We start from the raw sequence: 16,102 nt of genomic DNA, 5'->3' as shown, positions 1-16,102 counted from the left end.
GTTGAGAATCTGCCTGCCAATGCAGGGGACACGGGTTCGAGCCCTGGTCTGGGAAGATCCCACATGCCGCGGAGCAACTAAGCCCGTGAGCCACAGCTACTGAGCCTGCGCGTCTGGAGCCTGTGCTCCGCAACAAGAGAGGCCGCGATAATGAGAGGCCTGCGCACCGCGATGAAGAGTGGCCCCCACTCGCCACAACTAGAGAAAGCCCTCGCACAGAAACGAAGACCCAACACAGCCATAAATAAATAAATAAATAAATAAATTAAACTTAAAAAAAAAAAAATCTATGTTGTAGATGAAAGGAGAATGAAGGGAGGGGAAAAGCAAATGTAATCTATCATCCTTGATTGGATCCTGGATCACAACATTTTAAAAAAGGCTATAAAGAAAATTTTTGGACGCGTGGGGAAATTTGAATGTGGATTGTTTGGGAGTGATAATGGTATTGTGGTTCTGCAGGACCTTGCTAATCAGGGCGTGATCCCCAGACTAGTAGTAGCAGTGGGGAGCCTATCAGAAATGCAGAATCTCAGGCCCCACCCAGACCTACTGGATGTCCAGGTGATCTAAGTGCACATTTAGTTTGACAAATGCTGGTGTAGGAGATCCTCTGTATTTGTAGGAGGTATAGTCCTGCCTCAGGAGCCCAGGTGATCCTGTGTTCTTAATTCTTGGGAGACTCTGGGCAGGGAAGCAGTAAAACTCTGTGTAAATGTTTACTGTTAAATTATCTACTGAGGCTACAGGACCTTTAAATATATGTGCTCAATAAATATTTATATGTGAATGAATGAGTTTATTGTTCCCTCCACCTAACCATGTTTATCTTTCCTCACAACACTGGTTAACCCCTACTCATTCCTCAAAGCTTGAGTCAAATGTGATTTCCTCAGGGAACTTCGGGGAACTCCAGTATTTCTAGCAGCGTGGAGCCAGCAGTAAGCACCACAGGGGTTTTACTAAGATAGAAGAAACAGGGAGAAACACTCTCTGTGCCCCTATACCTCCTTACAGTAAGACTGGAATTCTCATTTGGGAAGATTTTTTTGGAGGCTAAAACTGCTCATGTGGCTTGTGTTTTCAGTTCCATCATCCTAGAGAAATTCTCACACAGGTCTATTAGGGAACATGTCTGAGGATTTTCCTGCAGTGTTTTTTTTTTTTTTTTTCCTGGTGGTAGCAGGAAGTTAGAGTGAACCTAGGTGGGTGTCCCTGAGGAACAAATAGACAAAATGTGCTGGGTGTATACCATGGGATACTAGGCAGCAACGAGAAGCAATGAGCCAAGTGCCTGCTCGGTCAGTGCATGTCCTGGTTTGGGCAGGACAGTCATGGCTTCTGCCCTTTGCCCTGGACGATTTTTTTTTCAATATTTTTTATCAAATTATAGTTGATTTACAATGTCGTGTTAATTTCTGCTGTACAGCAAAGTGATTCAGTTATACATATATATACATTCTTTTTTTTTAATATTCTTTTCCATTATGGTTTACCATAAGATTGCCCTGGCTGATTATTAATAGAACTCCTTGCATTCTCAAATGTGTACCAGTTTGGATGATAATGCACGGTCACTCTCATAGGTCAGAGAGCCAGAGATGAGTATTCTTGTTTAACTGCCTTTGGTGGGGAGTGTCCTTAGGAGGAAGGGAAGAAGGAAGGAAGGCAGGAGATAAAAGGCCAAGTGAGGCTGGGGTCTCTGCTGGGGACTCGCTCCAGCATGACCTCATGGGGACCTCTGTGGCACAAATTTTGCCACAGACTTGTTCCCGCCTTGAGGCCTCTTGTAACCCTGTATCTGTCAGTCACTGGCCAAGTCTAGGGGTCAGGGAGGGAGGCGGGGAGTCTCCCTGGCCAGTTGGCTTCTGTTTGACCAAGGGCAATTCTCTGGAGAAGGTGGCAGCTGTGAGTGTTTTTTAGCCAATACTCACAACAGCTGGTGGTCAGGCCACTATGTCTGGTAAAGGGGATCTGGGTGGGGCAGGAACTGCATCCCTTATAATCCCCCTACCCTCATCAACATGTGAAGATCTTTAAAACATAGAGCTGAGCATTAAGAAAAATGTGTGATATGATTTATGTAGATTAAAAGCACATATCAGGGACTTCCCTGGTGGAGCAGTGGTTAAGAGTCTGCCTGCCAGCGCAGGGGACACAGGTTCAAGCCCTGGTCCGGGAAGATCCCACATGCCATGGAGCAACTAAGCCTGTGTGCCACAAATACTGAGCCTGTGCTCTAGAGCCCATGAGCCACAACTAATGAGCCCATGTGCCACAATTGTTGAAGCCCACGTGCCTGGAGCCCATACTCTGCAACAAGAGAAGCCACCACAATGAGAAGCCCGTGCACTGCAACGAAGAGTAGCCCCTGTTTGTCACAACTAGAGAAAGTCCGTGCACAGCAACAAAGACCCAATGTGGCCAAAAAAAAATAAATAAAATAAATAAATTTAAAAAAATTAAAAAACAAATAAAATGTTTAAAAGAAAGCACATATCACACTGATAAACCCGAATGGAAAAGAATATGGAAAAGAATGTATACATGTATAACTGAATCATGTTGCTGTAAGTAGAAATTAACACAACATTGTAATCAACTATACTACAATAAAATAAATTTAAAAAGTACATATCACATAGCAACATTGCAAATCTAACAAGGATATTTACATATTAAAGAATACATATTGAGTACATTAGAATGGTTGCCTATAGAGGGATGGGAATGAGGGTGAGAACTGGTAATTAAAACAAACAAAAAATATGTACATAAGTAAAGTAAAATAGGGGCCTTGAGGAAATGAGTGATGATGGTCTACTATGAAGGAATGAGTGTGATGAACCCATCCCTCTGCTCCTGACATTCAAAAAGGAAATAAAAGATCTTTTTTAAAAAAATTTATTTAATTTATTATTTATTTTTGGCTGTGTTGGGTCTTCGCTGCTGCGCGCGGGCTTTCCTCTAGTTGCGGCGAGCGGGGGCTACTCTTCGTTGCGGTGCGCGGGCTTCTCATTGTGGTGGCTTCTCTTGTTGCGGAGCATGGGCTCTAGGCGCATGGGCTTCAGTAGTTGTGGCACACGGGCTCAGTAGTTGTGGCTCGCGGGCTCTAGAGCGCAGGCTCAGTAGTTGTGGCGCACGGGCTTAGTTGCTCCACGGCATGTGGGATCTTTGTGGACCAGGGCTCAAGCCTGTGTCCCCTGCGTTGGCAGGCGGATTTGCAACCACTGCGCCACCAGAGAAGCCCAAAGATCTTTGAAGACTAAGAAAAAGTTGTCACTTACAGTTCCCTTTCTTCCTCGCTGGGTTGGGGACAGAGGCTGGGTTTGCCAAGGGAAAGGCAGTGCCTCTCTGACGGTGAGTCAGGGCGCTGTGGTTGGTGGAACCAGGAAGGCCAGCCGGACGCACTTTAGGCAAAAGCGGGAATGTATAGGCCCCAAGGAAGAGGTGAAAAACCAACCCCTGGACAGGACAGGCAGGGACAGAGCTGGACTTCAGTTACCTCCGGAAAACCAGGATGTCTATACTGCCAGGATCCTTTCTCTGCAATGTGTCTTTATTTTCTTCCACAGCAAACCTGTGTGCTACAGTGGCAGCCCCCATGAGCTGAGTTAACATGCTGTGATTTGCCTCAGGAACCCGGAGGCTCCCTTGTGGTCAGGGTGTCCAGTTCTACTGACACAAGTCCCCTGTGGGGGGTGAAGCATCCATTACATGGTCTGAGTCTGGGCTCAGAGGGGATTTCAGTAATCTCAGGCCACGCCATAGTATGTTGGAATGATAGAATGTTAGTCATAGAATGTTAGCACCACGCTGTACTCAGGTGAAAATGTTATTGTCTTGGTATTGGTATTTTTCCTGGGGAGGGAACTGTGTATATGTATAGTATGGGAAGATAACCTTGACAATCTGCTTGAGGGGAATGTGAGACCCCAAGAGCCCTCGCTGGCAGGTGCCAAATAAACAGAGATGGCAAATGTGCTTTGCATTAGAAATGATAAGGAATTTGTGGGAGGGAGAGAATGAGACAGACAGAAATGAAGGGGAGGATGGAGGAAGGAGAGGAGCCAGTGAGATGGTGAGGCTGGGACACCACGTGGAGAGAGGGGAAAATTCCCAGTGGTGGGCGGGCAAGTGCGTTTGTAAGGCTTGGATATGAGCATCTCTGTTCTCCTGAATCTTCATATGATTTTCCACGCCTGCAGAGTGCCCAGGGTGGATGGGGCTGTGTCTATATCAGGGATTTCCCTATTTGGTTCAACATTGAATGATATGAGGAGCTATACACTGAGGAGAAAGGATTTTGGAGTCAGAGTATACCATGAGCACTCTGCCTGCTGAGTGGGAAATGGATTGGCCAGGACAAGAGTGACAGTGAACAAATCGGCCAAAGAAGAGATAGTGGTGGCTTTGGCTAGGGTGTGGCTGGTGGAGATGGAGAAAAGTGGACGTGATTAGATATATTTAGGACATTTCTGATTTAGGATTTTATTCAGAAAATAGAGTCAAAGGGACTCCCTGATGGGGAGTGAGGGAGAAGGAGGAACTGAGTCCTGGGTTTCTGAATTGAGCTACCGGATGATAGAGATTCTACTAACTGAGACGGGGAAGATGGGTGCTGGCGAGGTATCCTCTTTTAATTGAGAATTGTGCAGCTTTGGGAAGCAGCTGCTCCCCTTGCTCTAGTGCCCTCTTCTGCCAGCAGAGGGCAGCTGAGGCCAGTTAACAGATTCAGCCCAGGTGAAATGGGGATGTCCAAGATGGGCCTGGGGGACACTGGCTATGGGAAGGCCACTACCTGGCTGAAGTAAAGGCAGTGGGTTTGCTTTGAGGCTTAAATCCAGCCTCTGATTTTGAGGCCAATCCAGACTCAGAAATCTGGGGCTGTCCACGTCCAAGGTTGCTGGCCAATCCAGGCCACTTCGTCTCTCCCAGGCTATTTTAACAGTTTCCTAACTTGTCTCCTGAAGTCAACTCTATATCATACCTCTTTGCTTGAAACCCTTCAATATCTCCCAATTGCCCTTAAAATAATCTCATGCTCCTCACCGTGGCCTTTGAGGCCCTGCATGTACTGCCCCTGCCTACATATCCAGCTCATCCATTACCACTCTCCTCTTTTGCATTAAGCTCTTTTCTGCCTCAGGCCCTTTGCATAGGCCATCCCCCACCCCCACCCCCACCCCACCATCTTCTCTCTTCCTGATTGTTTGTTAAGCTAGCTCCTTATCATGGGTGACACCTTATACATTACCTTCCCCACAACCTTTCCTATTCTTTCTCAGCTACTTAAAAAAAAAAAATCCTCATAACACATAGCACTTCAGTGTGCAATGTGCTATCTACCAGGATAATTTGATATGTTAATTTTTTTTCCCCCTCTATTTTCTCCTCCCCTTTCTGTATCTCTTGGCTAGGAGAGGTTTGGTCATGGGGTTCACAGCAGAAACTGCCTCTGACTCTTTCCTTTCTGGCTTCATTTTCTATGTGTTTAAACATCATAGAGCAGGTATTTCAAACTGCGTTTCCTAGGCTCTATCCTGTTCATAGATGTGTTCTGTATGTCCTTCACCAAGGTTTAACAACTGTCTTCACTCAGTTACCAAAGTTAAAAAACAGCAATTTCAAAATAAAAATTTGGATATTTGGCTTTTCTTGAATATTTAGAAGATCTGGCAGTCTCAGCCCTGCATATTCATGAGATGACCACTGATATTTACTGAGTACCTACTAATGTCGGGCACTGTTCAAAGTGCTTTCTCACAGGAAGTTGTTGTACAGGAGGTATGAGTATTATTCCTTATCATGGTTAAGGAAATGGGCACAGAGTGGTTAAGTGACTGGCCTAAGAACTCACAGACAGGAAACAGCAGCAGCAGAATTTGAACCCAGGCAGCATAGCTCTAGAATGTGGGCTCCTAACCACTGGGCAACACTGCCTTATGGCTGTTTGGTGAGCTGAGCTGTGGCCCCCTTTAAGTGGGACCTGTGCTCTCCGGTCACCAAGTCTCACACTTTTTTTTTTTTTGGTTACCAGTTTGTCTCCTGGAGACTCAGAGTTTGCAAACCTTTGGTGTAGAGAGAGTGCTCATTTCTTGTGAGGTCAAGGACAGGGGAGAGGAAGGAGCTCTTGGAGGCTGTGAACTGAAGGAAGGTCAGTGGAGTCTGGGATCAGGGGATCCTCCCCCTTCTTGGCCAGACTGTGGGGATGAATGGACAGGGTATGGGGAGGCTGGACCCAGTCCTGGTGATCCCAGCCTCCAGCAAGACTCCCAGGTCCCTCCTTGGCTTAGAAGCAGGGGCTGCTGGACTCAGGTGCCCTTGAGGGCTTGGGCACTGTGGTTAGAAGCCTCACATGGTCCAGCGCTACTGAGAGCCCCCTGGCTTCCCTCCTTGTCCCCTGGCAAGAGTAGCCTCCAGTAAGGATGAAGACTGAATTTCCCTCCAGTCCAGAAGGATAGGGGAATAGTAGAACTTAACTTGGTTTTTTGAGAAATGAATATTCCTTGCCCACCTGAGTTTGGCGGTTAAGATTTACATCTGATTGCAACAATTTGTAATTATTATTATTATTATTTTTTAATAATGATTTTTATTTATTTATTTATGGCTGCATTGGATCTTTGTTGCTGCACGCGGGCTTTCTCTAGTTGTGGCGGGCGGGGCTACTCCTCAATGCGGTGCGCGGGCCTCCCATTGTGGTGGCTTCTCTTGTTGCAGAGCGCGGGCTCTAGGCACAAGGGTTTCAGTAGTAGTTGTGGCTCAGTAGCTGTGACACATGGGCTTCGTTGCTCCACGGCATGTGGGCTCTTCCCAGACCAGGGCTCGAACCCGTGTCCCCTGCATTGGCAGGCAGACTCCCAACCACTGCGCCACCAGGGAAGTCCTTGTAATTATTTTTATTTTGTCTGTTTTTTTTTTTTTTTAATATATATATATATTTTTAAATTTTTATTTATTTATTTATTTATTTATGGCTGTGTTGGGTCTTTGTTGCTGCACTCGGGCTTTCTCTAGTTGCAGCAAGTGGGGGCCACTCTTCACTGCGGTGAGCAGGCCTCTCACTATCGCGGCCTCTCTTGTTGCGGAGCACAGGCTCCAGACGCGCAGGCTCAGTAGTTGTGGCTCACGGGCCTAGTCGCTCCGCGGCATGTGGGATCTTCCCAGACCAGGGCTCGAACCCGTGTCCCCTGCATTGGCAGGCAGATTCTCAACCACTGCGCCACCAGGGAAGCCCTATTTTGTCTGTTTTTATGAAGTTTTCTGTTTTCGGTTTGTCTCCTCCATTAGACTATGAGCCCCTTGAGGGCAGAATAATGTACAGTGTTTACCAGTGTTCACACTGTACATCTACTGTCTAGAGGGTTCCAGGCACATAGTAGATGCTCAATAATCATCATAATTATAACACACATTTATGGAGTACTTATTCCTATGCACTGTGCTTAACATTTACATGTATGTATCAACTGACTCATTTGAGCCTCACACCACCACTTCTGTGGGCAGGCATCTTCACACAAGAGGAATCTGAAGTGCAGAGAGGCCAAATAATTTGCACAAGGTCACACAGCTCAGGTTGTGTCTAACAGATACTCATTGAATGAACGGATGAATGGTTCCCTGGTATACACGTTGCTCTCTTTGCCTCCAGGCTGTCCCTCATCCTACATAGTTGTATCCCACAGTATTAGAATTATGTGGGTCAGACCCAGGCAGGGGACTGTCTCAGAGCATTCAGTGAGTCCCTGAGGCCCATGGGGCAATGTCCTCACACCTGGGACTGGTGTGACTGATCCTTTTCAATCACCTCTGGCCTCTCCTTGTAGCCTTCTCTCTTCATTCCCAGCCTTACACCCTACACTTCAACACGCAAACTACTCATAGGTTCCTAGATTCTTTTCGGCCTCCCTGCTTTTGCTCAAGCTCCTCCCTATGTGGGGACCATCCTTCCAAACCTGAGATTCCATTATTCTAGAAGAAGATAACAGGAAGGTAGGCAAGTTCTTTAAACCACACTACCCCTTGTGTGGTGATACTACGACGCCAAATTGCATCTGGCCTCCAGCAGCCTTAGGATGGACTTGATAAAAACAAAACAGGGGTCAGACTCAGAGCGGGGAGGGCTAGAATCCAGGCCATTGGCCTCCTAGCCCAGAGCTCTCTCCACAATGAGGCAGCTCTGTCTGGCAACACACAGGGCCTGACTGCCCAAAAAGAGCTCCTCAATTCTGAGCTAACAGTGCCTGAAATTCCACCATTGGAGATCATTTCCTTTGGGGGCGGGGACAGAGGGTGTTGAAGGCTTTTCAGTCTTCAGGGAGCCCCAGCTAATGATGAAAACCACTGTGATGGGTCCTATACTAAGCTCATGTCAGTCTGTTCCCGGGAGGATGAGTGGCTGACAGGCAGCCAAGTGTGAGATGCCGTGGGAAGGAGATCCTGACCGAGGGTGGAAGGAATATGGGAAGCACTAAGGCAGGCAAAAAAACAGGGGCAGGGGTGGGGGTGTCAGCCACAGAAAGGACGGGGCAGCTGTGAGCCTTGGGCTGGGGACTCAGGAAACCTGGCTTCATCACCAACTTGCTGTGTGATGTTGGGCAAGTTTCTTTCCTACTCGGAGCACTGATCTGGGTCAGTGCTATGGAACAAACTTGCTTCTGGGTTTATCGTAAGGCTCTTGGTGTCAGGAAGTTGGGGCCCTGGCTGGTGGTTGCCATGACAACTATCTCTGTGGCGATAGTGACCAAGGAGACTGTTGCCAAGACTATAATTACCAGGTACAAGAGTCAAGTGATTGGTTATCAGTTCTGTCTTAGGACAGGTTCCTCCCTCTCACCTTCTTCCATCACCTGCTAAAGTTTAGTGTTTGTGGGGCCAGACGACTTGACACCCAGGGAGTTTTCAGTAGTCTGGGACCTGTGTTCTATTGTCCTCGCTTATGCTGACAGGCTGTGTGACCTTGGGCAAGTCTCTGCTTCTCTCTGGGCCTTAGTTTCCTCATCTGGAAAATGAAGAGTTTGCACAAGGCCCTTTCACTTCTAAATTTGTATCAATTTGCCTTTAAACAAGGGACAAAGTTGTAAGCGAAAGGGTTGTTTCTAGGAATGATATGAAAAGTGTTAACAACTGTTATGATTGTCACTCACCAACATACCCACACAGTCCTGGACGGCCCTGCTATGGCAGGTGTTACCCCTTCAGTGGTTGTAAATGGGGAGGTCTGCGTGGTCCCAGAGGAAGCTCTGGAGTGGCCATTACTTGGGGGATACTTGGGGGACATTCGGGACAGGGGTTCTTAACAGCTAGCAGGAATGTATCTAAATATTTTGACAACTGGTACAGCCATATTTTGCATCCTGGCTGAACACCAGCCTCGGTCGAATCTATAATGGTGGAATTGCAGGCACTGTGAATAGCAAAGGGAGATTTTCCAGGCAGAGGGGCTGCACGGATGAAGCCAATGGCTTTCAAGCCCAGCCCTGGCCAAGATCTCCAAGAGTAAGACCACTCCTTCTTCCTGGCCACTGCACCTCCCTGAGTCAGCTGTGCACGGTCCCCAGAGAGTCGGGTTTGCCAGTGTCTCAGTTCTAGGATGGCTGATGCCCAGACAAGCGGGCAGGGCACAGCAGGAGCTAGCAGAGCGGGAGAGCCCAAGGAGGAAGTGGGGAGCTCGGGGGACGCCTGCTCCTCCTCTCCCAGGAGACGAGGCCCTGGGCAGATGCCAGATATTTGGCCTCCCGGGTCTGCTCCCCCCTCCCCCTGCATTCCCCGCCTTGCATCTCCCAGCAGGACTTTGCAAACAACCTCTCCGGATGGGGATGGACGCGGCTGCCGCCTCCTCCCTGCACACTTTCCATTCCCAGCCCTGAGCCTCAGCCAGGGTTCCTCAGGAAAATTGGCTGAAAGAGACATTTTCCATGCTCTTGACTCCTCTGCTGGGTGGCTGTCCCTGCCTCCACTCTCTTGTCTCTTCTGCAGCTGGTCACCCAGACCTGGAAGGAGGGGAAATATTTGGTCAACTGGCTGCTGCTCGCTCACCATTTAATTTTATATGTTATTTTGTCTCCCTGGGCTTCAGTTTCCTAATCCGTGAAATGAGCTAGCTACGCTGGGAAGCAGGCTTGGGAGTCAGACATTGTTGTTTTAATCCTTAGCTCTGCAGGTTACTAACTGGGTGGCTTTGGACAAAATACTTAGCCTCTTGGAGCCTCAGTTTTCCTCATCTGTAAGATGGTGTTGTCTCTTACTGTTGTGAAGATGAATGAAACAGCTCTGGTATCTGGAAGAAAGAACACCCCTCTACTCCAGGCAGATAATGAAGAGTGGAGTAACCTAGGCTAAAAATTTAATCTGGCCCTTGGAAGCTGTAATTTCAGTTTCACTGGGATTTTGGGCAGCGAATAGGCACAGTCATTGAGAGAAATATTGCTTAACTTCAGAAGAATCAGAGAAATGCAAAGTAAACAATGAGACATCTTTTTCCCCCCAATCTTCCCTCATCCTGTCCCTGAGAGAATGTCAAATGAGAAAAGACTGGTCTTTTGGGTTCCTAGACCCCATTCCAATGTGTGTGTGTGTGTGTGTGTGTGTGTGTGTGTGCTTCCCCATACCAACAAGCAATTCTTGGACACCCTGCTGGTGTCAATCCTGACACCATCTACCTGGAGATAGCATCAGATCTCCCAGGTACAGGGCTCAGTCCCACAAGACAGCCCTCCACTACAGATGCCGGGTTGTTAGCTGTACTTCTGGCTGACTGGCTATAAATCAGAGGTTCCCATGACCCCTTCCTTGGGTTTGATTAATTTGGTAAAATGGCTCACAGAACTCAGGAAAACCCTTTACTCACTAGATGACTGATTTATTACAAAGGGTATTAAAAGGACACAAATCAACAGCCAGATGAAGCGGTGCATAGGGTGAGGTCCTGAACAAAGGACTTCTGTCCCTGTGGATCTTGGGGCCTGGCACGGGGACACGTGGAAGTGGTCTGGTTCCCCAACTTGGAAGCTCTCTGAACTCCCTTCTTTTGGGCTTTCACCTGGGCATGTTTGATTAGCTCATTGGCCATTGGTGATTGATTCAAACTCCAGCCCCTCTCCCCTCCTTGGAAATCACAGGGTGGGACTGAAAGTTCCACCCCTCTATTCAGGGTTGGTTCCCCTGGCAACCAGCCCCAATCCTTAGGTGCTTTCCAAAAGTCACCTTTATGAACATCAACACAGTTGTGGCAGAAAGGGGCTTGTTATGAATAACAAGCCACCCATTTCACCTTTATAACTCTGAAGCTAGTTTTCTGGAACTGAGGACAAGAGACCAAATATTATAACAAAGTATGCTCCCATTGCTCTTGTCATTTATATCAAGGGTTTTGGGAGCTATGAGGCAAGAACTGCGGATGAAGACCAAATACACATGAGGAATGTATTTTTGTTGTCTGAATGACCAAATATATATGTTTCCTATAAATTATAATATAACAACTGGTAACATCTAACGTGGGGAATTGGGCACTGTTGATATGAATATAAACAAAAAGAGCTCTTTTGGAGGGCAAGTTGACAGTCTGTCAAAATGTAAGATGTGCATGCCCTTTGACTCAGTGAATGTAAATTCAGTAATTTCTCCTCTAAGTGCAAGAATATTCACTGCCTAAAACAAACAAGCAAACAAAAAACAAAAACAAAAAAACCCCAAAGGGACTTCCTGGTCGTCCAGTGGTTAAGACTCCATGCTCCCAGGGGCCGGGGTCGATCCCTGATCAGGGAACTAGATCCCACATGCCGCAACTAAGAGTTTGCATGCTGCAACTAAAAGATCCCGCATGCCACAATGAAGACCAGGCACAGCCAGATAAATAAATAAATAAATAAATATTTTAAAAAAAGAATATTCACTGACGCACTGTTTGTAAAACAGTTACACTAACCTAAATTCACTCACCTTCGATTGGTAAAATATGTAATCCATATTGTGAAATATTTTGCAGCAGTGAAAAGAACAAGTTAAAGAAAAAATGTACAGACTGAAAGGAGAAAAAGCCATATCACAATTATAATTGAAGATTTCAACACTCCTTTCTCACAAATTGATAAAACAAGTAGACATAAAGTCACTAAGTACATGGAAGACTTGAACAGCATTTTCTTTTTCTTTTTTCTTTTTTTGCAACAAAATGAATTTTTATAAGAACTTTTCTTTTAGGCTATAGCATTATTTCAACATCTCATTGATTTTTTTTTTAACATCTTTATTGGAGTATAATTGCTTTACAGTGGTGTGTTAGTTTCTGCTTTATAACAAAGTGAATCAGCTATACATATACATATATCCCCATATCTCCTCCCTCTTGTGTCTCCCTCCCACCCTCCCTATCCCACCCCTCTAGGTGGTCACAGAGCACCGAGCTGATCTCCCTGTGCTATGCGGCTGCTTCCCACTAGCTACCTATTTTACATTTGGTAGTGTATATATGTCCATGCCGCTCTCTCACTTCGTCCCAGCTTACCCTTCCCCCTCCCCGTGTCCTCAAGTCTATTCTCTATGTCTGCATCTTTATCCCTCCCCTGCCCCTAGGTTCTTCAGAACCTTTTTTTTTTAGATTCCATATATATGTGTTAGCATATGGTATTTCTTTTTCTCTTTCTGACTTACTTCACTCTGTATGACAGACTCTAGGTCCATCCACCTCACTACAAATAATTCAATTGCATTTCTTTTTGTGGCTGAGTAATATTCCATTGTATATATGTGCCACATCTTCTTTATCCATTCATCTGTCAATGGACACTTAGGTTGCTTCCATGTCCTGGCTATTGTGAATAGAGCCGCAGTGAACATTGTGGTACATGACTCTTTTTGAATTATGGTTTTCTCAGGGTATATGCCCAGTAGTGGGATTGCTGGGTCGTATGGTAGTTCTATTTTTAGTTTTTTAAGGACCCTCCATACTGTTCTCCATAGTGGGAGTATCAATTTTCACTCCCACCAACAGTGCAAGAGGGTTCCCTTTTCTCCACACCCTCTCCAGTATTTATTGTTTGTAGATTTTTTGATGATGGCTATTCTGACCGGTGTGAGGTGATACCTCATTGTAGTTTTGATTTGCATTTCTCTAATGATTAATGATGTTGAGCATCCTTTCATGTGTCTGTTGGCAATCTGTATATCTTCTTTGGAGAAATGTCTATTTAGGTCTTCTGGCCATTTTTGGATTGGGTTGTTTGTTTTTTTGATATTGAGCTGCATGAGCTGCTTGTAAATTTTGGCGATTAATCCTTTGTCAGTTGCTTCATTTGCAAATATTTTCTGCCATTCTGAGGGTTGTCTTTTCATCTTGTTTATGTTTTCCTTTGCTGTGCAAAAGCTTTTAAGTTTCATTAGGTCCCATTTATTTATTTTTGTTTTTATTTCCATTTCTCTAGGAGCTGGGTCAAAAAGGATCTTGCTGTGATTTATGTCATAGAGTGTTCTGCCTATGTTTTCCTCTAACAGCATTTTCAATCACTTAGGCCTAACTGACATTTTTAGAAGACTACACCAAACAATGGCAGAATGCAGATTATTTTCAAATGTACATGGAACATGGATTATGATAGACCCTATATACAAAACGGCTCTCAAATTTGCAATTGGATTAAATTAGAAACCAATAACAAAAAGCACATATAGGAACCCCTCAAATATTTGGAAATTAAACAATGTATTTCTGAATAACCTATGGGAAGAAGAAATCACAGGGGAAATTGGAAAATATTTTAAACTGAATGATAATGAAAACACAACATACCAAAATTTGTGGGATGCATCTCGAGCAGTGCTTGGAGGAAAATTTATAGCTTGATATAAATTATATAGTTTTTTTTTCTAATACAGCTTTACACGCTTATATTATAAAAGAAGAAAGGTCTCAAATAATTGATCTCAGTTTCTATCTTAAGAAGCTAGAAAAAGAAGAACAAATAATAAGGTAGATTTATATGTACTGGCATGGATAGAAAGCCAGGCGAAATTACGTGAAAAAAGCAAATTATACATAATATGTACACTATCGAGGCAGCAATTGCTTGCTGCCCCTTGCTGTTCTTCTACTTTTCCTTCAAACATAGAATCCCTGACTTTGAGCTGGCACATGGTTATTCAGAATAAAGTATTCTAGACTCCTTTGCAATTAAGTGTGGTGATGTGACTAAGCTCTGGCCAATGAGATGTAAGCAGAGGTGATATGTACATCTTCGGAGAGGCTTTGCTTTTTTTTGAGCTCCTAACTACTTCCTGCTGGCTGAAATGTGGATGTGACTACTGCAGCTTGGGCAGCATAGTGGATTGAAGATGGTGGAACCACGAGATAGAAGGAGCCAGGGTCCCTGCATTGTGGAATGCCATGCCAGCCTTGGACTGCCCGCTTCTGGACTTCTTTTGTGTGAGGGAGACAAATACTTCTATTTTGTTTCCATCACTGCTAGTTTGGATTTCATCCCTTGCAGCTTTTCAGTCCCTTGTAGCTTTCATCCCTGTGCAACTGAACACATATAACTATGACCCCATTTATGTGAAAAAAAGCAAACAAACCTATATATGTGTACCAGATGGATGATTTTGACTTTGGTACAGAAACCCCAAGGTAATTTGCTTCAACACTGAAGACGTATTATCTTACATAACAAGTCCAGAGGTGGGGCAGCTTCAGGGTTGGCTAATTCGGTGGCTCGACTCCATCACCAAGGACTCAGGGACTTCCCATCTTTCAGCTTTGCCATCCTCTGACTAGATCCCGTCATAATTGCCAGATGGTGGCTACAGTTCCAGGCAACTCGTTCATATATTTCAATTACCAGAAGATAAGGGACTCCCTTTCTGCTGCAGCTCTTTTTGTTTGTTTGTTTGCTTGTTTTTCATCTCTTTTTCAAAAGCAAAGAAACTTTTTTCTAGAACCCTTCAGCCAACCTTCCCTCACATTTCATTGGTCATAGCTGGTTTGTAAGTCCATCTTTATTTTATTTATTTATTTATTTATTTGGCTGCACTGTGGGGCTTGTGGGATGTTAGTTCCCATATCAGGGATTGAACCTGGGCCCTTGGCAGTGAGACCATAGAATCTTTTTTTTTTTTTTTTGGGGGGGGGTGGGGCTTTTACTTTATTTATTTATTTTTGCTGTGTTGGATTTTCGTTTCTGCACGAGGACTTTCTCTAGTTACGGCAAGTGGGGGCCACTCTTCATCGCGGTGCACGGGCCTCTCACTATCGCGGCCTCTCTTTGTTGCAGAGCACAGGCTCCAGACGCGCAGGCTCAGCAACTGTGGCTCACGGGCCCAGCCGCTCCGCGGCATGTGGGATCTTCCGGAACCAGGGCTCGAACCCGTGTCCCCTGCATTGGCAGGCGGATTCTCAACCACTGCACCACCAGGGAAGCCCGAGACCATAGAATCTTAACCACTGGACCGCCAGGGAATTCCCAGGATTTATTCTTGATCCCATGAAAATGAGAACAACAGAGCAAAATTGTGACTCTGACAGTATGGAAGAAAACAAAGATGGCCAAATGTCTGCTACAATATATATCTAAGTGTGCTGAAAGATCGGGAAGGATACACTCCAAACTGCTCATGGTGGGTACTTCTGGGGAGAGGAGTGGGATGGGGGGGAAATGAAAGGAGTTCTGTGGAAAATACTAAAATTGCTATCCAACAACCCTTACCCCCTTCTCTGTTGCTCACAAAAGAGCAGCAAAGGGATGAATCATTATTGGCCCAAGCCAAGTGTGGTGATCTCATTCCTTTTTGCCTGATAGTTGCTTTCTCAGCCTCCCTTGCAGCTAGAGGTGGCCATGAGACTCAGTCTGGCCAGTGAGATATGAAAGGAAACTGCTGGGAGAATAATTCCCTCCTCGATAAAAAGAAACCCTCTTTCTGACCTTTCCCCTCCCATTCTTGCTTGTAATACTGGTGTGAGGATGTGATGCTTGGAGTTGTTGTTGCCATGTTGAAACCATGAAGAAAATGCCTAGAGAATTATGGAGATGCAGACCCAGTGTCCTGACATTTTAAGGCTGATGAATCAACCTTAGAATTGCCTACTTCTGGACATTCTGTTAGA

The sequence above is a fragment of the Balaenoptera acutorostrata genome, chromosome 15 (assembly GCF_949987535.1).
Source record: "Balaenoptera acutorostrata chromosome 15, mBalAcu1.1, whole genome shotgun sequence".
Classification (NCBI taxonomy): domain Eukaryota; kingdom Metazoa; phylum Chordata; class Mammalia; order Artiodactyla; family Balaenopteridae; genus Balaenoptera; species Balaenoptera acutorostrata.
This window is presented reverse-complemented; position numbering follows the sequence as displayed.